Source organism: Balaenoptera acutorostrata, chromosome X (genome assembly GCF_949987535.1).
Source record: "Balaenoptera acutorostrata chromosome X, mBalAcu1.1, whole genome shotgun sequence".
Lineage (NCBI taxonomy): Eukaryota > Metazoa > Chordata > Mammalia > Artiodactyla > Balaenopteridae > Balaenoptera > Balaenoptera acutorostrata.
In genome coordinates this window covers 82064564-82092535 of record NC_080085.1, presented here as the reverse complement: position 1 = coordinate 82092535, position 27972 = coordinate 82064564, and positions in this window count along the sequence as shown.

The following is a 27972-nucleotide window of genomic DNA, read 5'->3' as shown; positions in this document are numbered from 1 at the left end:
TAATCTTATTATCTTGGCCATCATAACTACTCTTTGTTATTTCTTATTTCAGAGTCTACCTCTTCCAGGAATCTTTCCCCAATGAATACCCATCATTCTCAAGTCATCTGTAGACCCCCTCATCATACCATCCCTCCATTCATATATTTGACAATCATTTATTGAGCACATGTTATACATGAGGAACATTTTCCCTCTAAGATTTTTACCTCCTGAAATTCAGTGACCTTCACCTGTTTTCTATTTCAGCTACTCACCATTGACCAGATCTTCACTATCTGTGAAATCTTTAAATTTCAATGTTCTTTTCTCTAACCACAACTTTCTGTAACTTTCAGTTGTCTCAGAAATTACCTACCAACTCCCCCCAACTTCCTTTTTATAACCTAATTAGGCCTTCTAGATCCTTTAACTTTTCCACTTTGTCTTAGTTTATCAATTTCCTTTGGATTTTTTTTTTCTTCTACATTCCACCTGGACCCAATGCTAAAATTATCCTTTTAGCAACACCCTCAAATTCCTTTTCTTATGCTTCTGTAGGACCTGTTCAGCAAAACTCAAATGACGAATTAATTCTAAGATACTTCTTATCCATATGTGGGGGAATGGAGTGCTGCTGAAATAAACCAAAAATGTCTTATGAGTGCGTGTTGGGATCATTACAACTGATGATCATTATTACAGCTGGTGTAATAATCAGCTCCAGCTGGGCCTGCAATGTTGCCCTTCAGTCCTTTTACTTGATCTGAGTCAACTCTTTCCAATTCGCTCCAAAATATCCAAGGATATTCCAAAAATTGTCACTTTTCTCAACCCCATATTCAAATGTCGACTCACACCTTTTCAAAAGATGACAGAGGGAATCAGAATGTCCTCCCCCAATTTCTAATCCTTCTACTTACAAACTCATCTGTTCCTACAGCCCTCTTCATATCCTTTCAAGGCAAATCACTCCACTTTTACCCTCATCCCGACTCCTCCTTACCTCCCCTGCAACCTTCACAATCCCCTCCCTCTCTACTGATTCTTTACTCTCAATCTATAAATATACTAAAATTTCTCCCAAAACAAACACTACCCAACCCTTCCTTCATCTCTGTTGCTACCATTCAGTCTAATATCTGAATTTTTCAGAAGGGTAATATACATTTAGTATCTCTATTTTCTAACTTCACTCTGCAACTGACTGCAATCTAGCTTTTACCACCATGTTCCATCAAATAGCTCTTATTCATATTACCAGTTATCTTCTAAATACCAGTGGGTACCCTCCCCGTTTGTGTCTTACTGCATATCAATCCTGCATTAATCATTGTTGATCAAACTCCCCATCCTGAAATATCAAAACTCTTGGCTTCTGAGAAGTTATACATTTAATACCCTTCTTGGGATATAATATTTCTTTGGCTTCTGTGACACCACAGACTTTTAAAAATAAACCTTGCTGAGATATAATTTACTTACAGTAAAATACCTTCATTTTAAGTGTACCATTCGCTGAGTATGACAAATGTGCACACTCCTGTAATTACCACTATAATCAAGATATAGAATATTTCCTTCATCCCCAAAAGTCCCCTCTTGCCTCTTATAAGTCAGTCCTTTCTCCCTCCCCAGCCAGCTGCTGATCTGCTTATATAGATAATTATAGATCATTTTTTCCTTTAAAATATTTTGTATGAAAGAAATTGTATAGTATTGACTCTTTGGTGTGGCGTCTTTCACTTAGCATGATGTTTTTGAGATTCATCTGTGTTGTTTGGTGTATTAGTAGTTCATTCCTTTTTATAGCTGTGCAGTATTCCATTGTACAGAGGTACCTTAGTTTGTTTATCCATTCACCAGCTAGTGAGCCTGTGAGTTGTTTTCAGTTTTTGACTATTACAAATAAAGTTACTATGAACATTTGAGTGGCACATTCAAGTGGCGCAAGAACTCTTTTAGTTCTTCTGCCTCTCACTGCTCCTCCTTTGTTTCCTTATGGTCTCTTTTTGAACCCCCAAATGTTGATACTCTAGAGTTATATTTTAGTCCCAAAGTTATTCTTACTCAGTAACTTTTACATTGGAGATCTCATCTACTTTCATCATTTCAACTCCTACCTGTATGGTGATCACTTCCAAATCTATGCCTTTCCTGGCTAAATGCTATACACCCATCTAAACTCAATTCTGGTATCAGCTCCTCAGGGAAGTTTTCCTTTATACTACCAGGTTGGTCAGGTGCCCTTCCTCTGAGTTTCTAAAATAACCTGTTTATATCTACCATTACTCTTTACTATATTTCCTAGAAAATAATATTGCTTATGGGTCTGTCTTCCCAACTAGGTTGTGAGCTCTCTCAAAGTAGCATTCAGGGTTCATTCATCTTTGTATTTCCAGTGACTAGCATAGTGCCTGGTGCTAATAGGTACTTATTAAATGGCTGTCTGGGGTATCAAATAATGGTATGTACCCTTCCTATGAAGTTAGGAATGAGAAAATAATACCTTTGCCATTCCCTAAATTTTCTGGCCTGGGCATTGATTTTATTATCATTAACAGTTTGTGTGTTGGGAGTGTAACTCATGATCCAATCATCCCTGGGTGTATGTAGAGTTTATACAACCAGCAGTGCAATGAGATCTCTCTCCGCAAATAAGTGTCCAAGTGTTTCCACCACTAAGGGAGGTCCTTGATAAGTTCCCAAATCTTTTCCTTCCCCACTCAAACATTATGGAACCTCTATTATGAGCCAGGACTTGTACTTGGTTTTGGGGATACTAAGATGAATAACATATAGTCCTCATCCCAAAGAATCTTTCAGTTCTGTTTTCCTTATTATTTTGATGCTCCCTCTGTGTCCACATTTGCACTGGGATTAAAATGGAAAGAAAATTGTGGTAGAATTCCAAATTGAATATTGATGTGAGATGAGAAGAACAAAAGTGCTTAAGAAAAAATTAGCAGAGATCTGGTTAAAACAGGACTCTTAATATCAGAAATTTCAGAGCTTGCTTTGACACCAAGATAATTATGGTCTATTTGGCCCAGTCTCCTATCTCTGACTCATAACCTCACTGACTGACTATAAAGCAGAATACTCTTCTTTTTTGTTCTACCTGAGTTTTGTTTGAATTGTACTCTTTCCTGTCATGAAAATTGATCAAATATGGAGATGCTGAGTTGTCTTTCTCTTCACACACACACACACACACACACACACACACACAAAGCAGAAAATCAGGCTTGAAAATTGGTTGGCTGTTTTGCCTTTAAAGGTTTGTTAATGTGTAGGTTTATCGATCAAGGTGTTCAAGAAGAGAAGTATCACTGCCCCTAATGATGTTTAGATATTACCTAAAGGCAAGACACAGGAACAGGTGACCTCTTTAAAAAATGAGGCAAGAGATTTTTCTCTTCAGGTCATTACCCATCTCCCCTTGGAAAGGAAAGTCATTTGATATATTGGAAGAACTCAGTGAGGTCCAATATCCTGCTATCACACATATTCAGGGTAGGTTAGTGACACTCACATAACTACGTGTGTATTTCAGCTGTTAATCTGGGACATCAGGCCCCCCATTCATGATTTTCCTCACGCTATTGGTAACTGCAAGTTGATTCATTTTTAAAATAACAAGAAAATGGTAAATGAGAATATTAAAAAAAATAATCCCACCATTATGAGATAACCATTGTTAATACTTGATTTATTTCCTTCCAAAATTTTTTCTATGTATGGGTTGTGTGTGTGTGTGTGTATACATACAACAGTTTAACAAAAATTCGGATTATTGTCTATGTAGGTTTGTATCCTGGTATTTTTACTTACGAATATACTGTAAAGATTTTCCCGTGGCACAGGGAAACATGTTTTTGACAGCTGCATAATGTTTCATGACCATACATTATTTTGCAGCTCTCTTACTGTTGGAGATTTAGGTTGTTTTCAGTTTATCAGCATTATAAATAATGCTGCAATGAAGTTCATGTACATAAATTTTTGTCCACAAATGATTAGTTTCTGAGGATACATTTTTAGAAGAAATATTACTGGGTTAAGGGTATGGACAATTTTAAGGCTTTTGATATATGAAGCTGTGTTGCCCTTCAGAAACATTGTTTGATTTAACTCTAGTACCAGCAGTGCCTTTTCTCTGCACTTTTTCCAGCACTAGGATGTGTGTGTGTGTGTGTGTGTGTGTGTATGTACAACACACACACAAATAATCTTTGTCAGTGTGGGAAAGTGTAATAGGCAAAAATATGTTTTATTAGTTTAGTATCTTGTTAGTCATTTTTCTTACCCACTAGGACATTACATTTTGGGTAAATTCTCCATCCCTAAAGATGGCTCCTGTGGAAACAACCAAGCAGTGCATCTTCTTGAATGAGGAGTGAAGAGTCTCACTGCCTGATTCTCTAATATATGCCTAGAAGGGTAGGGTTGATAATAAAAGCTATGATCTATAGAACCATTAATGTATGTTAGATGTTTTAAGTTACAGTTAACCCTTGAACAACACAGGTTTGAACTGTGAGGGCCCATTTATGATTTTTTTTCAACAGTAAATACTACAGTATTACACCATCTGCGGTTGGTTGAATCTGAGTATGTGGAAATGCAGATACAGAGAAACCGTGTATACCCAGGGCTGACTATAACTTACACACGGATTTTTGCCTGAACGGAGAGTTGACACTGCTGATCCCAGTGTTGTTCAAGGGACAACTGTATTTCTAACTTCACTATGCCATTTCAAAGGACTTTCCTCATTATACTGATGAGGAAAATAAGGCTCAGGAAGCAGGGTATTAAAATAGGCTAAAAGTATAGACATTAGAGTCAAATAAGCCTGATAAATTATCTACACAATTTACTGGCTGTATAACCGTGTGTGAACACATGTAAAATGTGGGCCATTATACCTACCTTGTAGGGTTTTTATGCAGATTAGTGAAATAATGAATTGCAACCTGGATCCTAATAATGCTCAATTAATAGCACTGATTATTGCTTTTTAAAAAATACATAATAATGGTAGAGTTTAAATTTGCTTAAAATTTACATCACTAGTATCTACTAAATCTGAGATTTGAACCCAAATCATACACCCCAAGCCTCATGTTCTTTTTATTGGTCAGAGCCATCACAGGACTGCTTGATGATTCACAGCCAATGAAATAGCAACAATTTGAACCTCAAATACTGTGATAGATGTCTGAACTATGCTATTTCCAGCTCTGCTTCTCCTCCTCCTCAGTCTCAACCTAGACATGTGTACTAGTAGGACTGCACAGACTCTGAAACACAACACTAGAGAAGTCATCGTGATTTTTTTCTTCAGAAGGCTCATTCTTTCCTTCCTTTGTGTTGGGTACCAAGGCTTCAACAGCATTTAATTATGTATTGGACAGACCACTGTAATTTGATAGCAGTTTTTTGCTCTGAAAATGTTCATTTACTTTAACATGTTTCTATGGGGTGTTAGACTCAGAATCACGTACTCTTAAGTATGTGATTAAGTATGTGAGACTTTAAAGATTCTATAGTCCAAGCTCTAACCCACTGTGAGAAAGTTCTCTACAGTATCCCTGATGGGTAGTTAATCCAGCTTCAATTCAAAAGCTCACTACCACACACAGGAGCACAGTTATAGAACCATGAAAATGAGATTAGAAGGGACCTTGGAGAGTGTATGGTATATCTCCTCCTCTTACCTAAAGTTATAAAATCATTGTGAATTCTGTCTCCCTGTCATTGTACAACATGATGGACCTCATACCCAGTCTCCATCAGGTCCTGCTTTATTTTTTACCCTGCCCGCTCTTATAACGTTGGCCATCCTCTTTTGGATATTGCTTTGTAACATTCCCCTTTAAAATTAAGTTCCCTGAATTTAGTATAACATTGAAGAAGTTGGCTCACCAGAGTAAAAGAACATTATCACCTGTTGTTGTTGTTCTCATAAGGGAATCTACACTTTCATTACTGCAGCCTAACTCAGCATTTACTTCTTGTCGGCCATATCACATTTTAATATGTCAGTCAGTCTTTTAGTAAACTAAAAGTCCTAAGTTCTTTTTTTAATGACTTTTAATCAGGTCTCCCTGTCTTAGCAAACTTAAGTTGCCATATCAAAATACTATATACTAAGTGGCTTAAAGAATAAAAAATGTATTTTCTCACAGTTGTGGAGACCAGATGTCTAAGATCAAGGTGTCAGTATGGTCTGTGTGTGGTTGAGACTCACTTCCTGGCTTATAGATGGCTGCCTTCTCACTGTGTCCTTACATGGCAAGGAGAAAGGGAGAAAGCAAGCTCTTTGGTGTCTCTTCCTATTAGGGCACTAATCCCATCATGAGGGCCCCAGCCTCATGACCTCATCTAAACCAAATTATCTCCCAAGGGCTCCTTCTCCAAATAGCATCACAGTGGGGGTTAGGGCTTCAACATATGAATTTGGAGGAGGGCACAATACATCATATGAAGAACCTAGATACTAGACTTTATATATTTATTATAATTAAATTAATTAATTTAACCTTGGTAATTTCACTCCCTTCTTTCTTGAAAAGGATGAAATCATCTGAGCCTGGAGATTTAAACTTAGTTACAGTAAACTTAGTGCTCTCTCATGATAACCTCCTTGATCATTGGGTTTTAATTTCTTCTCCCCAGTTTTTGTTCTACCTTTTCCAGTTTGGAAACCACTATGCTTGATACAAAGTTTTATTCTTTAGTCCACTTGGCTGAATCTAAGTTACTTCAGAAATACTATTCTACTCAATTAATTCTTTCTACAAATGACTGAAATTCTCCTTGACCAGAGCATAAGTTATGTACCACTGTTAACAGTGTTAAGGAATGGTTAAAGATGTTCTTGTTACACAGAGTACAACTGTACATTTCTTTTTAGCCACTGAAGATCAAGAGAGATCTGAACTTTTTATGCTATCAAAGGTCCCAGTGCAAAACTGGAGCTGCTGACATGTAATAAAGCCAGAAACAGCCATATAGGTGTTAAGGCACACTTTTATCTTGTTTTTATTTTTAAATCTTGTTTTCTGTAAATTGTTTTAGCACTTTCCTTAGGCCTTTGATTGGTGAAATGGTATTGACCACTTACAAGCCTTCTTTGTTTCTAGCCTGGTTCCAAAGATTGTTTTACTTTAAAATCTCTGTGTCAGTTATCAGTCCTTTTATGCTATATTATTTGAAATGCAGAACACTTTAAAAATGTAGACAGTCATGCATCCATACACACATGCATGTGTGTGGACATGTGCACACATGCATACACAGGCACACACAAACACACATGAGATTTATATATATATTTCACTTCCAAGTTTCCTATTGTAGACCAAAGCTGGCTCCATGCTAAGTTTTGAGGGCTATCTTTGGCTCCCTTCTCCCTCTTATATACATAAATCTCCCTTCTTACTTTTGCTTGTCTTGTCTAGACGTCTGTGTCCTCATATTACCGAGAGGCTCTCACAGGGAATTCATTACAAATCTACTTTTCCTGCAGAGTAAAGACTTGCTTTCCTCTCCCTCATCAAAATGTAGCAGTTCCTCTCCTGCCAAGATTTTCTGATGTTTCCCATTACTACTCCTAGATAACCTATGCAGACACTTTAGTAACTGCTAATGGTTTTATTCTTTGTAGGCAATACACTTTTACTTAAATTGGGACTTTCTTAAGACACTGCCCTAACCTAAACGAATTGCTCTGATGGCAGGACTGTTAGGTGCTATAGGGAAAAAGGCAGACATTTCTTTGGTTTCTAAATCTGATTCACTAACTAAAGTCTTTCTACAGATCTAGCATGCTTACCCATACAACAATAAAAATAAATACTCAATTGTAATTTTAAAAAGTTGGAAATGGAAGGTTATAAAGTTAGTATGATTGATAAGAGAGGATGATAGCATCCTTGTAGAAGGAAAATGATCTTAAATGTAAGTTTCACGGATGTATAACCCTCTCAGCCATTAGTGACCTGGCTGGTTCCAAAAGATTTTTGAAACAGAGCTGAGATCAGCAAAATATCACTTTTTTGATTGTCTGACTGGTATGACCATCTCTGTGATAGTAGTCCTAGAAGAAACTATGACTCTTGGTTTGGTTGTTTTCCCCCAATATAGCAGGAGAGATGTGGTAGCATCTCAGGAAATAGAAAGGTGAACTTTCAGATATAATCACTGGCTATTTCCTGATGGATTACAGATAAGAAACCCTTATGTCCTGCACTAATACTTTATCTCTAGATTTAAAAGCTGAAATATGAAGGTAAAAGCAAGTTAAACTGGACAAAGAAAATATTTAACAGGAAATTAAAGTAAATACCAATGAACTTTACTTATACTTGGTGTTTTCTCTATTAAAATAACAATAAATAGCACTTATAAAAGAAAAACAAATTCAAACCATAAGTTACTGCTTTGGTTGTCTACAAAGTATGTCACATCTATGAAAACATAATTGTTAAGTAGGACTTTAGCTGTTGATCGATTCATGAAAATACACACTGGACCAAATGTGTGTATCAGATGAAAATTAGGCAGTGGCCCTTGCCACAATCTGCTGCTCTTTCCTGGTACCTTGCCTTCCTTCTTAGGGGAATGTATGCTGGCCAATTTAGAGGAAGTAAAATAAAAAGTGTTTTATGAAAGGAAAAAAGGAAGAATGGATGGAAACATGGAGAGAAGGAAGGAAGGAAAGAAGGAAAGCAGGCGGGCACACAATACAATCTAAATGAGAACTAAAGCTTTGGGATTTTTTGCTCTTTATCACTTGTTTTGAAGATGTGGAGATAGAGCATCTCAGTGATTTCTGAACAAGACCCTTATACCCTTTTATCCTAATGAGATAGAAATACTTTTGCCACTCTTACTTATTTTCAAAATTTTACAAAACTTTGTTATTTTTATTCTCATACTCATTAGGGATTTAGTATACCAATTCAGACCACTTGATCCATCAAGTCTTTCAATATATTTGCCCAGCAGAAGTCCATTTTATTCCTTCTCAAGAAAGAGCATCGATCCAACACAGTTGTAACAAAGTTTATTTTTTACAAATTAGAATAACTGAGCAATTAACCAAATATAACATGTTTATCAATAGGATGGTGTTGTTCCTTTTTTACTTTAAAGCTGATTAACAAATGTTTTAAGATTTTGTGGAGTTATGAAAAAAATGATAAATTGCCCTCAAGGAGAAATCCCTTTTAGGTTGACTTTGGCCAACTAATAAAATCTCTGAGATATGATGCTAACACTAGAATTTGTGTTCCTACATTAACAGCAAGTGAAACGATCAGAAAAGACCTCTTAGAGGAGAAAAATTTTGGCTGGGTCTTAAAGGTGAGGGCCGTAAATTAATGCAGAGAAAGAAAGGATTCCACATGAAAGAAATAGCTAGAAAACAACACAGATCTGGAAGTTAAGGGAGATGAAATGTACATACGTTATTTTACAGAGAATGGTTTGAAAAGGTAGAACAGAGGAATGTTTGGTGCTTCATAAGAACTTTAGATATGAGGTTGCAAATGTATAAGGATGAAGGACAGATTAGGGATTCTGAATTCAGAGCCAAGAAGTATTCCTGCACATGATAATGCAAGGGTAAATCATTCCAGCGTTAAATTACCCTGGATTATACAAAAGACTTGAGGTGTACTCAGTGAAACTTTAGGAGCCACTTTCAAATTTCTTAAGTGTATAAAGCAGCTGAAATCATCTCTATCACTAAAGCCAGATAATACATGAATTCTGAAAACAAATATGAAATGATGTGATAATCCACCCCACTCCCCCACCCCCAAATTGTGGAGCTCAGCCTAATTCAATGCAGGTCACAACACTATATTGATAGGGTCCACTTGCAAGGCCAACTTCATTCTACATCCATATCAATCTGCCAACTGTTTCCTTTCAGATTTTTTTAAAAAATAATCTTGTTTAGAGGTTAGAAACTATTTTTTATCTAAGGTGAAGTGAATGTTGTGTTTGTTATTTACCCTTCTTGGCCAGAGCAGTTATTAGGTTCTGCGATACAAAGAAAGACAGGTACATCTTTGACCTTGAGTGAGAAGTTTAAAACACTGTAGTCAAACAGCAGCTGTTTGGAAAATATAAAACATTTTGTGTACTGTAGATCAGTAGACTAGAATATTCAATGATCTTCAGCTGGACACCAGGCTAGTCAAAAAGCACAGGCAAGATGTATTAGAATCTAGGGGAAATGCTGAAGCAGAAGAGAGAAGAATAAAAGAGGCCTAGCTGCAGAGACACTTCACTGCTAAAAGTTTTAAGTTAAGCCTCATGTAAAAGAATCAGATAGCAGTCACCCTATTGCTGCAACTGCCACCGTCTCCAGGTAGGGGTTTTGGTATAGTTTTCTTTACAATAGTAAATTAGAGAATTGAGTGGAGTTGGGAGGTGGTGGTGGGGAGATATAGGACCTTTTCTCCTACCAGAGTAGTTCACAATCCAGAAAATTTGAGAACTATTGTTGTATTGATAGATATAGCATCCATATATGAATTCTACTTTTTAATTTTCATCCAGGTTTTTAGCATTGTGTGGATTTGTCCAAAAAGTAATTCTTGCCAATTATCTTTTTTTTAACTGCTTATTGAGGTATATTATACAAATCATAAAATTCACCCATTATAAGTGTACAATTTAATGAATTTTAGTATATTTACAGTGTTATGCACCTGTCATCAGAGTCTAATTTTAGAAGATTTCCATCATCCCCAAAAGAAACTTTGTGCCATTTATAATCATTCCCTATTTTCTTGCCAATTTGTAGTATGCTCTGATCAGAAATTGGGCTTGTACATGAAGCATACAAGCCAGACATGAGCTGGAATTTTCTCATTCCTTGTTCTTACGAAGCAGTTCTCCAAGTCTCTTTCATGAGACATTGTGAGGCAGGGACTCCATGGACAGTATTTGTATACCTGAATATATACATAAAAGCCGATGGAGCTGGGGGTAAGAGGGAGGGAGAAAGTGGGGAGGCAGCACCATTGCAGTGAATCAGGGAATCATCTTGTTTTTCTTTTCCTTCTATTTACTCTATGTGCCTCATAATAAGTCAGATTTTTTAACATGAGTTTTACCACTATGTAGTGTGAAAAAGATGAAGATAACATATGCATTTACTGCTGCAGAACAGGATGAACTGAAGAGAGAAGTAGGTGTTAGTCACCTGAGATACAAATACATTTTTTAGGTTTAGCTATGGATTCATGACAAACGGAACACTCAAAGTCTCCCTCTCTTCCCTCTATTCAATCTACCGACCCAGTCAAGATACCCCTCTTTTATTTGGGCTCTTGATAAGCAACCAAATAATTTTGTAGTTTATTTCTTTAAGTTTGATTTTCCTAAGAGAATGTTTGCATCAGCTGAAATATTTTTCTCTTTGATAGCATCTGTAGAATATCCAGGAGCCTCTTCTGACTTGTGTGTCAGGAAACCATGATGCCTATCCAAAAATCAGTCTTTGAGATGGATACATATACTGACCTTCAATTAGGTTCTGGGTTAAGACAACATGGGAAAATCAATAGCTTATTTTCTCTCCCTCTTTCTTTTATTTCTGCTCACATTTTGATGTTTGCTAAGATAAAAAGTTATAACACTAAAGGCAAGCATCTCCACTGAACATCCAATGAGGCTATCATGGGCGCAAGGGGTCATGCTTTGGCCTAATCATTGTAAATCTACCAAACGAGGTCTCTCAATATATACCCATTCGTACTGTATATAACAATGTCTACTCCCCTCTTAGAACTGAAGATCATTTTCCCTTGCACACCTTGCCGCATCCTCCATCCTCCATCTCCTAGATTCTTTGCGGTGAGCTTTACAAGGAAGGTGTTAGGTAACTGGAACTCTGGTCACAGGGGAATAAACCTATGGCATTGAACTGTGTTGTTCAATTTTATCACTTTTTGCAAGTGTCAAAACTTACATTACCTCCCACAGGGGAAGGAAGAAATTCTGATCCCTGTCAAACATGTCCATGGGGAAGCTTATTGCAATAAAACTCTAGACCAGAAATAATTATGGAATGTCTGTCAGTCTGCAGTAAAGAAAGAAATCATGCCATGCACAGTTTTCCTTCTTCGCCTACCAATTTTTTCCCTTAGTTTCTTTACGAGTAGTTTATCAACTAGATTCCTGTAGGCAAACTAATCGGCAGCAGCATTCATAACAGAAGCATATACCACAGATGTTGAGAATAATTAGGGACAAGCCAGTAAATTCTGAATGGAAGCTTCTAATCTGTCACTTTCCCGTCACTAGTAAGTGATAGAGCCAAGATTTTATTCACTCTTACAGCACATATGATATTTAACACTGCTTCTCTTTCTGACACAAGGCAAATTAGAAATTAAAAGAAAATGAGGCAGCCATTATATGTAAAGTTTGTATGTTGGCTCTTCTAATTAATACAAAGACAACATAATGACTTAATGGGAAATAATATGAAAATTGTAGCTCTTGATGTACATACTCCACTTCATATAATATTCTTAGAATAATAGCTACCATTTACTGAATTATGTATATTCCAGGCAATGTACTAAGAGCTTTAGATTTGCATGCCTTAACTCACATAATCTTCACTATTTAAAGTTGGTGATGTTAGTATCTCTATTTTACAAGTGATGATACTGAGGCACAGAGTTGTTAAGTAACTTGGCCATGATCAACAGTTAGTGGTGAAGCTGAAATTTGAATCCAATCAGTGTGGCCCAGATACTGTACTTTTAACCACTACACTGAACTGCCTCTTGGACTCCGAGAATAAAATGATTTCCTCATTATAGGTACACTGCGTTTTTCATGGCAGTAATTGAGACTTCTAAGATGCAATTTAGTACTCTTAAGCAATAAGCAACTAGTTGTGCCAGATTCTTTCCATACCTAAGTCATTCTCTTATAGGAAGTCAGGCTTTAGGAGATAACAGTTTTAGACCATTAGGATAACATTTAGTTTACTGCTGAAGTAATGTGGTAATGCATTAAACGGTGCCCTTGAATGCAGTGTGAGAAATATAAGCCTCTAAAATAGTGTATATAGCCTTCAAGTAAGTCATCATAAGGTCTTCTTTTTTAAGTCCTCACAGAGTATTAACTTTCTGTCATACACAAGGCAACTTCTTAAGCACTATTATAATTGACATTAGTTATTTTGATTATGACATGAGAAAACCTACCTGGTATCTCTTTGCTGGGAAAATTCAGAAATGGCTCCAATATAAATATCATTATGGTTAGGGACTTGGATTGGGTTATGGGCTTTGAAATGTTTCATATTCCTCTAATGCACTCCATTCTAGCACCAAAAATCGAATGTATCATTCATTCTCCATCTCTCCACTTATCTAAGGCGGCAACTCTCATAGAAGGGACATCAAGTGTTTTCATCGCCTCCAGCTCTTGTCCCTCTTGCCTGCATGCCTTTATCTCTAAATGGTATAGTTAAGATTATATTGCCAAAGTAGGTTGCATTATGTCACTTACATCCTAAAAAGCCATTATCATTCCCTAATCTTACTCCAATCATTACTTCTATAATGAACTAAAAATTCCTTAGCATAATTTTTCAAGTCTTTGATAATCTGGTCCCAGACTATTCTAGCTACTTCTCTTATTATTTACAATTAATTCTATCATATGCTATGCCCCAGTAACTCCAGAATACTTGACATGCTCCAAACACATTGTTATATTTTTCCACTACTGCTTCTTTACTCATTTACTTTGAGGGAGCAGTTAAGGATATGGGTTCTATGGTCAGATTACCTTATTTTGAATCTCAGCTCTAATGCTTACAAGTGACGTGGCCTTAAGCAGGTTATTTCATCTTCCTGATTTTTCTGTAGATCGTTTTCCTCATCTATAAGGTAGATAATGTTAATGCCTACCACATAGGGTTGCTGTGAAAACTAAATGAGCTAAACATATGACGTGTTTAGAAAAATTCCTGCCAGATAGTGAGCTCTCGACAATCATTACATTTTATTGTTGTTGTTACTGTTCCCACAACCCAGAATATTTTCCTGCCAACTGCACCTATTGATATTTTATGTTCCTGTCAAGGATCAGCTCAAATGCCACCTCCCCCATGAAACCTTTGCCTGGCTATGTAGTCAAGAACCATAACACTAACAGTAATTTTTGCCTTGAGTTCTCCTATACTGGTGTAGAAAAGCCAGTGAAAGGAATATCATGTCATTTAACCTAGATGCCTTTTCCCCACTCCTTTTCAATCATTTACCCAGCATGCCACAAACTGGCTGCCAATTCAAACATATGCCATGTGGGCATAGTTTTCTCATTGCCCCAATTGGATAAGATACACACATATGCTATATGACAATTTGTTCTGAGTCAGGCTTTCTAATGGTAGTGCCTGCACAGTCATAATGCATTTGCTTACCATGTACTAACTCAGAAACAGTTATAACTCAGGTCCTTTGAAATGTTCGGGGTAGAGGGTTTCAAATAGTTTCTACCTATCCTACCAAGCAGCTAAGGTACCAAAGTCTTTAAGGTAGCCTCTTCTTTAATCCAAGGGACAGTTGAAAGTTGACAGGTTGGTAGATGTTCCCCATTTTACAGGGAACTGAAGAGATGTCAGAATGAAACCTACTTCATAAATATAATTGATCTCTCTTCAGGACACTCTTCAGTGGATCACTGAGGCTAGAAGTCTACTCCCTGAGGCTGAACAGATGAGATACAAGGATGGACATAGGCATGACAGTCTTTAAATAACCAGTTTCCACAGAAACTCCACTGCACATACACCATCTGTTGTGTCTGTAGAGAGATACAGAGAAGTCTTTGTAGGCCTTCAACAGGTCACAACATGGACAACAGTGGTAGAGATGAGCCAACAAGTAGGTGTTTTCTAAGAAAGGCATATTACTTGAAGAAGCCTTCATTTCAAAATGCCTTCAGGTATGAGAAAAAACTTAGGATGCCCTTTAATGCATTATGAACAAATGGAGATGCACTACATAATGTTGGTATTCTGGGAGACCTTGGATCAAGAAGGATAAATCAATACTTCATGCATATATGACTTCTTCCTTTCAAGAAGCTCAAAGCCTTGTTTTCTTCTTCATCTGAACAAAGTTAAAACAATCCCAAAACTCTGACTGAAAACTTCATTTTCTTTTAATAAGTTTCTATAAATATCAGATAATCTTTCCCTCAAAGTCCTAGTAAGCAGTTCTGCATATTTCACTCTAGTTTTGCATATAGAATGTCTAGGATGTTAATGAGTGTTCAGGTTTTTGAATGCATAATGATATTTCCACATGTAGGCCAGAGAAAAGGTAGTTTGGTTGAATGCCCCTTTCTTTCCTTTCTTCTGTGCACGTGTGCTATATATTAGGATTTTGAAAAATGTAACGAAGAGTAACACTCCACTTATCCACCTATCAGATTTCTAGCCAAAACAATCACCCAAGGCACAACTGAAAGCCAGAATTAAATGAATCACCTGAAAACAGCAAGTAGTGAAAAAACCATCTGTTTTAGAGCCTGGATCTTGTACTCTTAGAAGAGTAGTACTGTATAGAAAATTAAAGTTGTCATTTTACTTAGCTTGGCTCTTTGGTTTCCTCTGAAAACACTATGCCTACCTTGCTTTAGAATGTACAGCCGTTTTAGACATATTAGCAGATGCTGTTCGAAACATACGTCCACAGCTGTGAAAACTGATAGATAAACTACACAGAAGAGAAAAACTAATATTTAACAGGGACATCAAACTATAGTCATTAGGTGACCACAGTGAATCGATGATTCATTTAATCATTCCACACATACATATTGAAAGAATATTTCGTGCAAATGGAGCAGCATGCACAAATGTAAGGGCATATGAGAGCATTGCTTGTAGGTGGAACAGAAAACATTGAGTGTGGCTAAATAAAGGGCACATTAGGTCAGGGGACTAAACGGGAATGGTGATAGTCAGAGGTTGGGGCCAGAGTATGGAGGGCCTTCAGTGCTGGGAATTTGAATTTTATTTGGGGATAATGAGAAGCCACCATCAGAAGCTTTTAAGTTTGAGAGTGACTTGATCAGATTTATGTTTTGGAAAATTCACTCTGTGAAAATGCAAGGAGCAATGGGCATATTCTATTTTTGCTTGTGTAAAAAAGGGAAATATCCACATATATGTATGTGTGTAATATATAATATTTTTGCAGGTGCTTATATGCATGGACTATCTTTGAAAGAACAAATAAAAACGGGTAATACTGGATGTCTCTGAGGCAGGAAAATGAGGATCAGGCTTTGTTTTGCTGGGGGAGACTTACTTTTTACTGTCTACCCTTTACACTGATTTTCACTATGTGTCTTAGCCCTTGTTCTCTGTGAGCAGAGCCCAGTGCTAGTTTAACATGTTGACACTTTATTTGGGAGGGCAAGTCCAGGGATTTGAGGATAGAGAACAAAAGGGTAAGTGAGGCAAGGAAAAGCATGAAGCAGTGTGAGGCAATGAATCCTTGAGCTGGTTTCTGCTTCATCACAGGTGCTGTGAAGAGACATAGCAGGTTGTTCTCAGCAGGTGTGTTTGTTTAGCGCCACTGTTGCTGGACTTTTCTGAAAGCTTGAAAAGAGAACCTGCTTCTTGGAGCAGTCCTCTGAAGGCAGAAGGGAGAAGGGAGAAGGGAGAGGGAGTTTATCTACTTGACTCATTTATTGGTCAGGTTCACCTCATGGGGAGCTAACACCCAGTACTTCCAAGTTGCATCATCCAGCCATTCAGAGGCCACTCAGGAAGCCAGATCATGCAGCATGGTGTGGCATTTCACTCATGTCCAGAAATGAAGAAATGGCTTACTGCATTTAGGCTTGGTGTATGAGATACGATGGTTAGACAGGTATGGGGCTTTAACTTGGATTCCACCTAGCTCAGTGAACTCTACAAAGGAGGTACAGTCCAAGAGGTGGGCAATCGTATTTGGAAAACAGGCTCTTGATGCAATTTGAGAAAGTGCATAGATTTGTATCCAGAACATTTTTTTAATGTATCATTTTTTTAAAGCTACTGGGAAAACAGCTTCCTTCTTCTGATAGCAGTGTGAAAGGTGATTTGAAGAAAGAAAGAATAGAGATGAAGAGTCTAGTTGTGGGGGGGACATTGTGGTTGTTTCAGTGACAACAGATGAACTAAAGCAATAGAAGTAAGAAGATATATAAGACATATTCAGAAAGTAGTTTCAATGGGACTAGGTTACTGACTGGATGTAAGGAACAGGGCAGAAGATGTTAAGAATGACTGTAAGGCTTATAGGTTAGACCATAGATAGGGAAAACTGGAGGAAGAACAACTTGACTTGGTTTCTGAGGGAAGATAATGAGGTCAGCTTTGTCCATGTTGAATTGAAAGTGACAGAAGATAGAGACATTCTGATAATGATACCCTGTTTATAGTTAGCAATATATACCTGGAGTTCAAAAGAAGATCAAGGCTGGAGAGACATTTTGGGTCATGTGGATATACATGGTAGGTAAACTTGAGTTGTTTGAATCTGAAAGAATGGAGGAAATCATCAAAGGATATTTTCATTATCATCTGTTTAAAAGGCAGAGATACATGCACTACATTTAGAAATGTATCCATCAAAATGATTTGTCTTAACACTTAATAAGTACTTTAGTTTATTAAGCAGAAACATAGAAGCCACACTACCAGTAGTCAGTCAACATATATTGGATCCCCATCATGTACAGATCACCATCCTAAGTGCTCTGAGGCAATAATAAAGTAAATGGTAGGCAGGATACCTCACATAGATGCTGACAATATAAGGCAAAGACAAGCTAGATGCATGAAGCATAGACATTAACCACCTCATAAAAGCTACTAAACCACAAATATGTTACAAAACAGAAGTTATTTGTTAATCTGAACAGAGTTGTTATGTAACCAGTTGTTGCTGTGTTTAACACATAACAATAATTATACCAATGGTAGTAGTATCTTGATCAATCATAGATAATCTTTACTCAGGTCTACAGGATCCAAATGGAGACCAGTATAAACACTAACGTTTTCAGGCCAAATATACAGTGATGGGAAGGACAGGCTTTAAGATAATGAATCTTGTTGGTATAGATAAACTTGGGTAATTCAAGACTAAGTGATAAGAGCTGATTATTTTCCCCCTGAATTAAAATGTTCATCGTTTATCAAATATTTACTATGTGTTGAACACTCTGTTCAATACTTTAAAAGATTTATCTCATTTAGCAGTTATAATTACTCCAAGGCAAAAATTATCCCCATTTTACAGTGAGGAAACTGAGATTCAGAAAGGCCAAGTCATTGTCCCAATGATGTGCAAAAGTGGTAGTCATGATTAAAAGTGTGGTAGCCATTATTAGCACCCTCCAATATATTCAGTTCTCTTTTCATTCCAGTACACAGAGGATTATAGTTCCCCAACTCCTTGAAATTAGAGTAGGCCATGCGACTAGTTCTGCCTGATGTAATGAGATCAAAAGTGACATGTCACTTTCAGGAAGAAGCATTGAAATGCTCAGACTCAACTTTCCAACCCTGTATTCCCATGTGGCAGTGGACCCTGGAGTTTTGTATTAAAATGACAACATTTTAAGTTGGTGGAGCTTCCATCAGCCTGAATGACAATTATGTGGAGCAGAGTTCCTCAACTTCCTGCTCCCCACCCTATGGCCAACCTACATTGGATAAGTAACAATAGTAAGAAATAAGCCTTTGACATTTTATTTGAGCCAGTAAGATTTTGGAGTTTGTTGATACCACAGAATAACCTAGCCTACCTTGATTGACAAACAGTCTCCATATTTTTGATCCATATTCTGTCCTCTTTCCATTATGCACCGCCACTTTTTTGAATTGGCTGTTTTATAGCCTACATGTACCACATAATTATAACTTTTAAAAAGTGTTGCCACAAATATTTGGTTTTTCATTATTTTCATTTTGTAAGTAGAATGGTGAAAATCAGAGAGGTCTCGATTTAGATTTCTTCAATTAAGCTGAGAGAAATCACAGTGCCATCAAGGAAAGCACTTTTCATATACAGAATCTGCTGCAAATGTATGAACACTAAATAATTTTATGTCATGTACTTGATCTGAAAGCTGCCAGGAGAGAGAAATACATATTTTTCTGGGGATCCAACTTCCTACTCAACCTGCCTCAGCAACCTGCAGGCTCAACAGCGCTCAATGGGTACATGCATTTTTCCACATCCCTGGGGCCTGGATGTGTCAGTGTGTAACTTACGATGGAAGTTGATCTTCAGCTAACTGACAAATTCACCAGTAAGTTCTGGTGCAAGAGTAGTTTCAGTCCACAAGAATATTGGTGTTTTCCTTGAAGTATAACATGACATTTTGGGACTCAGCCAAATTATATGCTCCTCTCTTGTTACTTGAATGCACCTTAAAGAGCATCTTGAGTACTGAAATGAAAAGTAAAGTAGCTCTGGGCTCCTGGAACTGAGTTAGGATCAACTTTTAAAAATCAAGGTTATAAAAAAAAAAAAATCAAGGTTATGTCAGCAGACTAGACTTAAATGAGGAAAACTAATTGATTATGATTCATCTCTGTTTGACCCTGATGAATAAAGGTGTTATGGAGCATAGCCGTTCTGATGATGACTTCTGGTAGAAAAGGTCAGGCTAAGTTTCTCTATTAGTCATCATGATGTGAGTGTACTTATTCTAGCAGTGTTTGATATGACAGGTGTTAGGTTTCTATGGGCAACCCTATCCAGGGAACAAAAGAATCAAGTCATCTTCCTTGTAGATTTGACTCTAAATGTGAGTGGGTCCAATTTTATTTTGCATGTACACTGTATCTAAGTGTCAAGTTTTGAGAAACAGTTTAAAAATCAGGCTAATCATAAATATTTCTAGATAAAATCTTATTTCAATTAAATACCTGCAAATTCTACAAAAATAGTGTTGCCTTTATTAGGAGAACAGTGTGTCTTCATCTCCTTTAAGTTCCAATTTGCCTTACATCTCGTTTGTTTTCATAATTTTTCTTCCCTTAAAATACGTCTTAATTGAATATCATCTTGTAATTCAATTTTGTGGTTCTGCTAATGCCAAAACACCAGAATGAAGTGTGCGTGATTCAGAAGCAGCTACAGAATTCATAGATTGAATTACAGCCAACGTATTCTTTTGGGGCTCAATGATGCTAGCTGAAACATATTATTCAAGACATATTCATAAGTGATTAGTCATTTTACTATTTGCATGGGACAGCTTTTATGCACCACTTCAAATCTCCCAGCCTCACCTCTTATTCCAGCTACATCTGTGGTAACCAATTCCCCACAGATTTTGACCAGCTTGGCACAGGTGAAAACTGACAGCACCTCCCTGCAAGCCTGAACTAAATGTCTCTTGCCTCCTGCCCTGGGCTTCTCTGATACCATAGAACAGGTCATGATAGGAACCTGCTCATTGCTCACACAAATGCGACCTGAAAGTACAGGGGAATTAATACTTCTTAGGGTATGCTTTGACCGATGAGGAATGAAATTCAATGAATGAATGCTTTCCTCTTTCTTCTCCTGAGAAGACCTTTCCTAGAAACATTTCCCAAGTCTTCTCACAAGAGTCAGCAAGAACCCTCAACCAGTCACCTGTAGGAGTGACCACCTTGATAAGGCATGCTTGGACTGGTTTCTCTTCCTCCCTCTTTCACTCTCTCTGTCTTTAGCTCCCGCTCCCTAAATGATCATTCCAAATGAGCCATTCTCTGGCTTTGATTTTAGGCTAAGATACTGTATAACTGTTGAATTAAATTTAGACAAACTGCAAATCTTTATCACAGCCTACTGGCCATATTATTATAGAAAACACTCACATCATGCTCCCTTTGAAAGAAATCTATGATTTATCACCTGTTTTTAGAAGAAAAGCAACTGTACCAGGGAGAGAATAAGTTTATTCAAGATAGAGAACAATAAGGATTATATACAAATGACACAATACTGAGGTGCACATACCGAAGAGTTCTTGGTCTCATTTATTCATTCATTCAAGTAATATTCATTAGGTGTATACCAGGTGCCAGGCACTATACTGGATATTAAGAATACAGAGGTAAGTATAGCAGATATAGTCCCTGTACTCATGGAGCTTACATCTATAGATTTTACAGTGGTCAGTCAGAGATATATCAGCCCAAGAAATATGACCAGCAGAGGAAAAAATGAAATTCTTTCTTCAGAACAATCTCTACTGTCACTCCCAAATAACTCCAGAAGTAAATATATAGGTAAAAGTAGCGACCACAGAAGGGAAAACAAGAGTAGTCAAGCCAAGAGCTCATGCCAACAATAAACTAAGAAAACTTTCTGATTGTAATCACTGAAGCAGTTCCCTGTTTGGCCTTGATGTATCATGACTTTAACTCTTCTCTGGAAAATTCATTTATAAATGATCCTGCTCAAGGATTCCCTTGCTACAACAAACGGTGAGATTTTCTCCCAATGAAGATCTCACCAGACTATTTCCAACTTTGACTCAGAGAACTTAAGCTCATTGAGGTGTTTATCATCGATACCAGATTTGCAGTTGGACAGCCAAGGAGGCAATTACTCAAGAAATTGCTTGAAGAAGGAAAACAAACAAAACCTGTTTTTTGACTTTCCATAGTACTCTAGCTATGCAGACTAATTTGGGTCTGGGTTTGAAATACCATCTAAATTATGCATCTTTGCTCTGGGGTTCACTAACACTTTTCTTAAGCTTCAAGGACTGCCATCTCACCTTAAGCTCATGTGACTAGATGGGACTAACAATGCTCAGTGCTCAGTATGTTAGGGCATTTACATCTTCTTCTAAGTGTTTAATCTCAGGGCCTCTGAAGCACTCACCAAAGCAAGGGGAATCAAAAGGGAATGAGGAAATTCTGTTTAAAAAGATAATATATTAAAGTAAAGCTTATTTAAAAAAAGACTAACCAGATTGCTTTAAAAATGAGGCTTTCTTGTTGACTGATCGTTCTATTTATTCGAAGGTTAAAGATGAGATGATTTCCAAAATGAGAGTCCCCTATTCTGCCTTGATAATGTAATAAAGTGAATATCCAATTCTCTCAGTTTTATGTTTGAAGTCTTGAATAATAATAGCTAATATTAATACCAGCTATAGGCCACTGTGCTAAGTGTTTTACACAATTATGTTGTTCAAACCTCACACCAAACCAGTAAGGCAAATATTATTATTAGCCACATTCTACAGGTAGCTCAGAGAGTTTATGAAACTCGCCCAAGGCCACATAGCTGGTTAGTGGCAGAATTGGAACTTGAATCTAGATTCAAAAGAAGATGATTAATATTAAAGACAAACCATGGAGATCTAACATGTAATAATTGGTATCTTTGAAAGATGGAAGAGAAATTACCCATAAATTGCAAGATATAATAAAATAAAACTTTTCTGAAAAACTCAGACATTGCAGATCAAAAGAACTCTTGGAAAAAATATTAGAAAAAGTTTAAGATCAAGACATATCCTTATAGGGGGAAAAGGGGATGGGATGAATTGGGAGATTGGGATTGACGTATGTGAACTGCCATGTATAAAACAGATAGCTAGTGGGAACCTGCTGTGTAGTGCAGGGAGCTCAGCTTGGTGCTCTGTGGTGACGTGGATTGGTGGGATGGGGGTGGGGTGGAGTGGGAAGGAGGTCCAAGAGGGAGGGGATATATGTATACATATAGCTGATTCACTTTGTTGCACAGCAGAAACTAACACAACATTGTAAAGCAACTATACCCCAATTAAAAATATTTTTTTTAATTTAAAAGGAAAAAAGAAGGTATATCCTTATAAAATTATTCAACTTCAAGGACAAAGAAAGAAATTTACAAGTATTCCTACAAAAGAAATAGATGATTCACAAAACAAAATGAAACAAAAACAAAACAAAATCTCAGGCTGGTCTTAAAATTCTCATTCACACTGCATTCAAGAACACAATGGAGCAAATCTTCAAGGTGTGGAGTATAAAAGGCTGTAGCCCAATAATTCTGTATCTATCTAGTATGTTGTTTATTTTTAAGGTAAAAGAAAAGCATTCCTATATATAAGAACTCAAGGATTTTATCATCTACTTACCCTTCCTGGAAAATCTTGATAAAATGTTCCGTATTAATTTAAAGTTCCACTTTACAAGAGAAATAAACAATCTTTTAGGTGCTTTCCTGGAGGCTTAATTTGTAGTGCACCAGAAAATTTGCCCTTGCCGAACAGATTTTGGTTGTAATTCTAGTGATTCTAGAGATTCCTTTAGGTTAAAACGTCGTTCTAAAAATGCAAATACTTCTGGGAAGGCTAACATATTAAGCATTTCACAGTCAATAACAACATCTTAATGAATAAGTTTAATTGATCAAATATTTCCCTCCTCACAGCTAAGCTGAGGTCGGGTGAACCTGCCACAGAAGAATTTTGATGTAATGAGAAAAAGAACATTTTAGAAGGAAGGTAGATGGAAAAGACTGAATGGGTTACCAAGCAAAGCCAGAAAGCATTTGTGTGCCCTTAAGACATAGTGACTTATTTGACAGTTTTGCTTAAGACTGGCTCAGCACAAGATGATGAATGTAGAAAATTGAGCACAATCTGGACTGAATCCAAAACATACACTGGAAGTGCTTTAAACATGAACCCATCATGTTGTTATCTCTGATTTGCTTTTATATTCTCCCTCAAAACGTACAGTTTATGAAGCCTTGTTAACTGAGGGTTCCAGTTTTAAAAAAAGTTTTGTTTGAAATCATCCTTCTTAATTCAGCAAAGAAGATCTATCCTCAGGTTGAACTATAATGGATTTTAAGGATCACTGACAAAGAATTAAAAAAAAATCATATTGCCTTTTGTATATTTTGTACCAATTCAGATGGGTTGCACCTTTTTGTCTTATATTTAACTAAGGCACAAAGCAGTTTTATTGGAGGCTGCTTAGCTTCATAAGAAATTAAATACAACAGTATATAGACATTCATGTCTGCCACACATTTAATATAGCAACAGTTCTGAAAAGATGTCTAAAAAGGTGACCCTGTCTCCCCAGTATTTAAATTTTAGTACTTAATTTATTGCATTCTAATGAATATGTAACATAGAAATTTCACTTGGAGCCTGATGGAGTTGTATGACTCACAACAGCTTCGAAAGGGAAAGAAAAAAGTATAGGTTCATTAAGAAACCCAGAATTTAAAACATGCCCTCGTAGATACTCAGCACCAGGTCACATCATAATGTTCAGAAGGCTCAGAATTCTGTATAGATAATAACAGAGGTCAGCTCTAGCAGGGAATGTAGTTATACTGCATTGTGTGAAAACACATTCTCTGAAGAAAAAAAAAGCCACTGTATTATTTACAAAGGGAAAAAACCCCAAATCTTAACTGGCATTCCACCACTGTTCCTAAGGTATTTGTTCTCCAGGTTCTATCATATAAGGTGTGGTATTGTATAGTGATTAAGTACATGAATTCTGGAACCTGATTGCCTGGGTTTAAATCCCACTTCTGCCATTTAGTAGCTGTTTGACATTGGGCAACTTACTTAACTTTCCTTTGCTTCAGTTTCCTCATCAGTAAAATGGGGAGAATATGAATACAAACCCCTTATTGTCATGGCAAGGATTAAATAAGTAAAAATGTATATAAAATTCCTAGAACAATGTCTGCCACATACTAAATACTAAATGTGTTAGCTATAATCATTTAGAATTAACCATGATGCTTCCTAGCAATTATTATCATGATGCTTAAGTAGTAATGCTTTCATACTGCATTCCACAGTTTTTAAACTGTCATTAATACACCAATGATATTTAGGCTTTCCAGGTAAGATGAGTTTTATCATGACTTCAACTATCAAAAATTTAATCATTATACAATTAACTCAATTATCCATGAAAAGTTCAAATGACAGCAAAAGTTTCATTAATGGTAGCTATGAGGAAAAGGCAAAAGTGAGGATGTTTCATGATTAATACCTTGAAAAAGATGGCTAATATTTTAATGTTTGCTAAAATATATTTTACTTCCAAAGAAGTATTTGCTTGGGAGAAAAATAAAAAGGAGCAATGTAGATGGTCATATACAATTCCTTGAACAAATACCTACAATCGATTTTTTTTTACCATTTGGTGGGAAAAATCCAAATGTAGAATGTTAATTACTATTTTCATTGGTCACTAAGGCAACAAAATCATCATGAAATTGGGGGGGCACATCAGTTAAATCATTTATAGACATCTATTGAATTTCCTTAATTTTTGCTCTAAAAAAAGGATAGTTCTCAGTTATCTACTGATCTAAGAAAAATTAATTTTTGTCCCACCTACAACCTATGGTAACAATTGCCCTTAAGGTACATTCTTAGGCACGTCAGATACGAGGAAGTGGCATGCAAGACAGGAACACAACCCCACCCATTAGCAGAGAGGCTGCCTAAAATCATAATAAGGTCACAGACACCCCAAAACACACCACCAGACGTGGTCCTGCCCACCAGAAACACAAGATCCAGCCTCATCCACCAGAACACAGGCACTAGTCCCCCCCACCAGGAAGCCTACACAACCTACTGAACCAACCTTAGCCACTGGGGGCAGACACCAAAAACAACGGGAACTACAAACCAGCAGCCTGCAAAAAGGAGACCCCAAACACAGTAAGTTAAGCAAAATGAGAAGACAGAGAAACACACAGCAGATGATGGAGCAAGGTAAAAACCCACCAGACCAAACAAATGAAAAGGAAATAGGCAGTCTACCTGAAAAAGAATTCAGAGTAATGATAGTAAAGATGATCCAAAATATTGGAAATAGAATGGAGAAAATACAAGACGTTTAACAAGGAATTACAAAAACTAAGGAGCAAACAAACAATGATGAACAACACAATAAATGAAATTAAAACTTCTCTAGAAGGACTCAATAGCAGAATAACTGAGGCAGAAGAATGGATAAGTGACCTGGAAGATAAAATAGTGGAAATAATTACTGCAGAGCAGAATAAAGAAAAAAGAATGAAAAGAAATGAGGACAGTCTCAGAGCCCTCTGGGACAACATTAAATGCACCAACATTCGAATTATAGGGGTCCCAGAAGAAGAAGAGAAAAAGAAAGGGACTGAGAAAATATTTGAAAAGATTATAGTTGAAAAATTCCCTAATATGGGAAAGGAAATAGTTAATCAAATCCAGGAAGCACAGAGAGTACCATACAGGATAAATCCAAGGAGAAACAAACCAAGACACATATTAATCAAACAATCAAAAATTAAATACAAAGAAAAAATATTGGGCTTCCCTGGTGGTGCAGTGGTTGAGAATCTGCCTGCTAATGCAGGGGAAATGGGTTCGAGCCCTGGTCTGGGAAGATCCCACATGCCACGGAGCAACTAGGCCCGTGAGCCACAGATGCTGAGCCTGCGCGTCTGGAGCCTGTGCCCCACAATGGAAGGGGCCGTGATAGTGAAAGGCCCACGCACTGCGATGAAGAGTGGCCCCTGCACCACGATGAAGAGTGGCCCCTGCTTGCAGCAACTAGAGAAAGCCCTCGCGTGAAACGAAGACCCAACACAGCCAAAAATAAATAAAATAAATAAATAAAGTAGCTATTAATTTAAAAAGAAAAAAGAAAAAATATTAAAAACAGCAAGGGAAAAACAACAAATAACGTACAAGGGAATCCCATAAAGGTTAACAGCTGATCTTTCAGCAGAAACATTGCAAGCCAGAGAGGAGTGGCAGGACATAATTAAAGTGATGAAAGGGAAAAACCTACAACCAAGATTACTCTACCGAGCAAGGATCTCATTCAGGTTTGACAGAGAAGTTAAAACATTACAGACCAGCAAAAGCTAAGAGAATTCAGCACCACCAAACCAGCTTTATAACAAATGCTAAAGGAACTTCTCTAGGCAGGAAACACAAGAGAAGGAAGAGACCTACAATAACAAACCCAAAACAATTAAGAAAATGGTAAGAGGAACGTACATATCGATAACAACCTTAAATGTAAATGGATTAAATGCTCCAACCCAAAGACATAGACTGGCTGAATGGGCATGAAAACAAGACCTGTATATATGCTGTCTACGAGAGAACCACTTCAGGCCTTGGAACACATACAGACTGAAAGTGAGGGGATGGAAAAAGATATTCCATGCAAATGGAAATCAAAAGAAAGCTGGAGTAGCAATTCTCATATCAGACAAAATAGACTTTAAAACAAAGACTATTACAAGAGACAAAGAAGGACACTACATAATGATCAAGGGATCAATCCAAGAAGAAGATATAACAATTGTAAATGTTTATGAACCCAACATAGAAACACCTCAATACATAAGGCAAATGCTAACAGCCATAAAAGGGGAAATCGACAGTAACACAAAAATAGTAGGGGACTTTAACACCCCACTTTCACCAATGGACATATCATCCAAAATGAAAATAAATAAGGAAACAAAGCTTTAAAGGACACATTAAACAAGATGGACTTAATTGATATTTATAGGGCATTCCATCCAAAAACAACAGAATACACTTTCTTCTCAAGTGCTCATGGAACATTCCCCAGGCTAGATCATATCTTGGGTCACAAGTCAAGCCTTGGTAAATTTAAGAAAATTGAAATCATATCAGTTATCTTTTCCAACCACAAAACTATGAGACTAGATATCAAGTACAGGAAAAAATCTGTAAAAAATACAAACTCATGGAGGCTAAACAGCACACTACTTAATAACCAAGAGATAACTGAAGAAATCAAAGAGGAAATCAAAAAATACCTAGAAACAAATGACAGTGAAAACACAATGACCCAAAACCTATGGGATGCAGCAAAAGCAGTTTTAAGAGGGAAGTTTAGAGCAATACAATCCTACTTCAAGA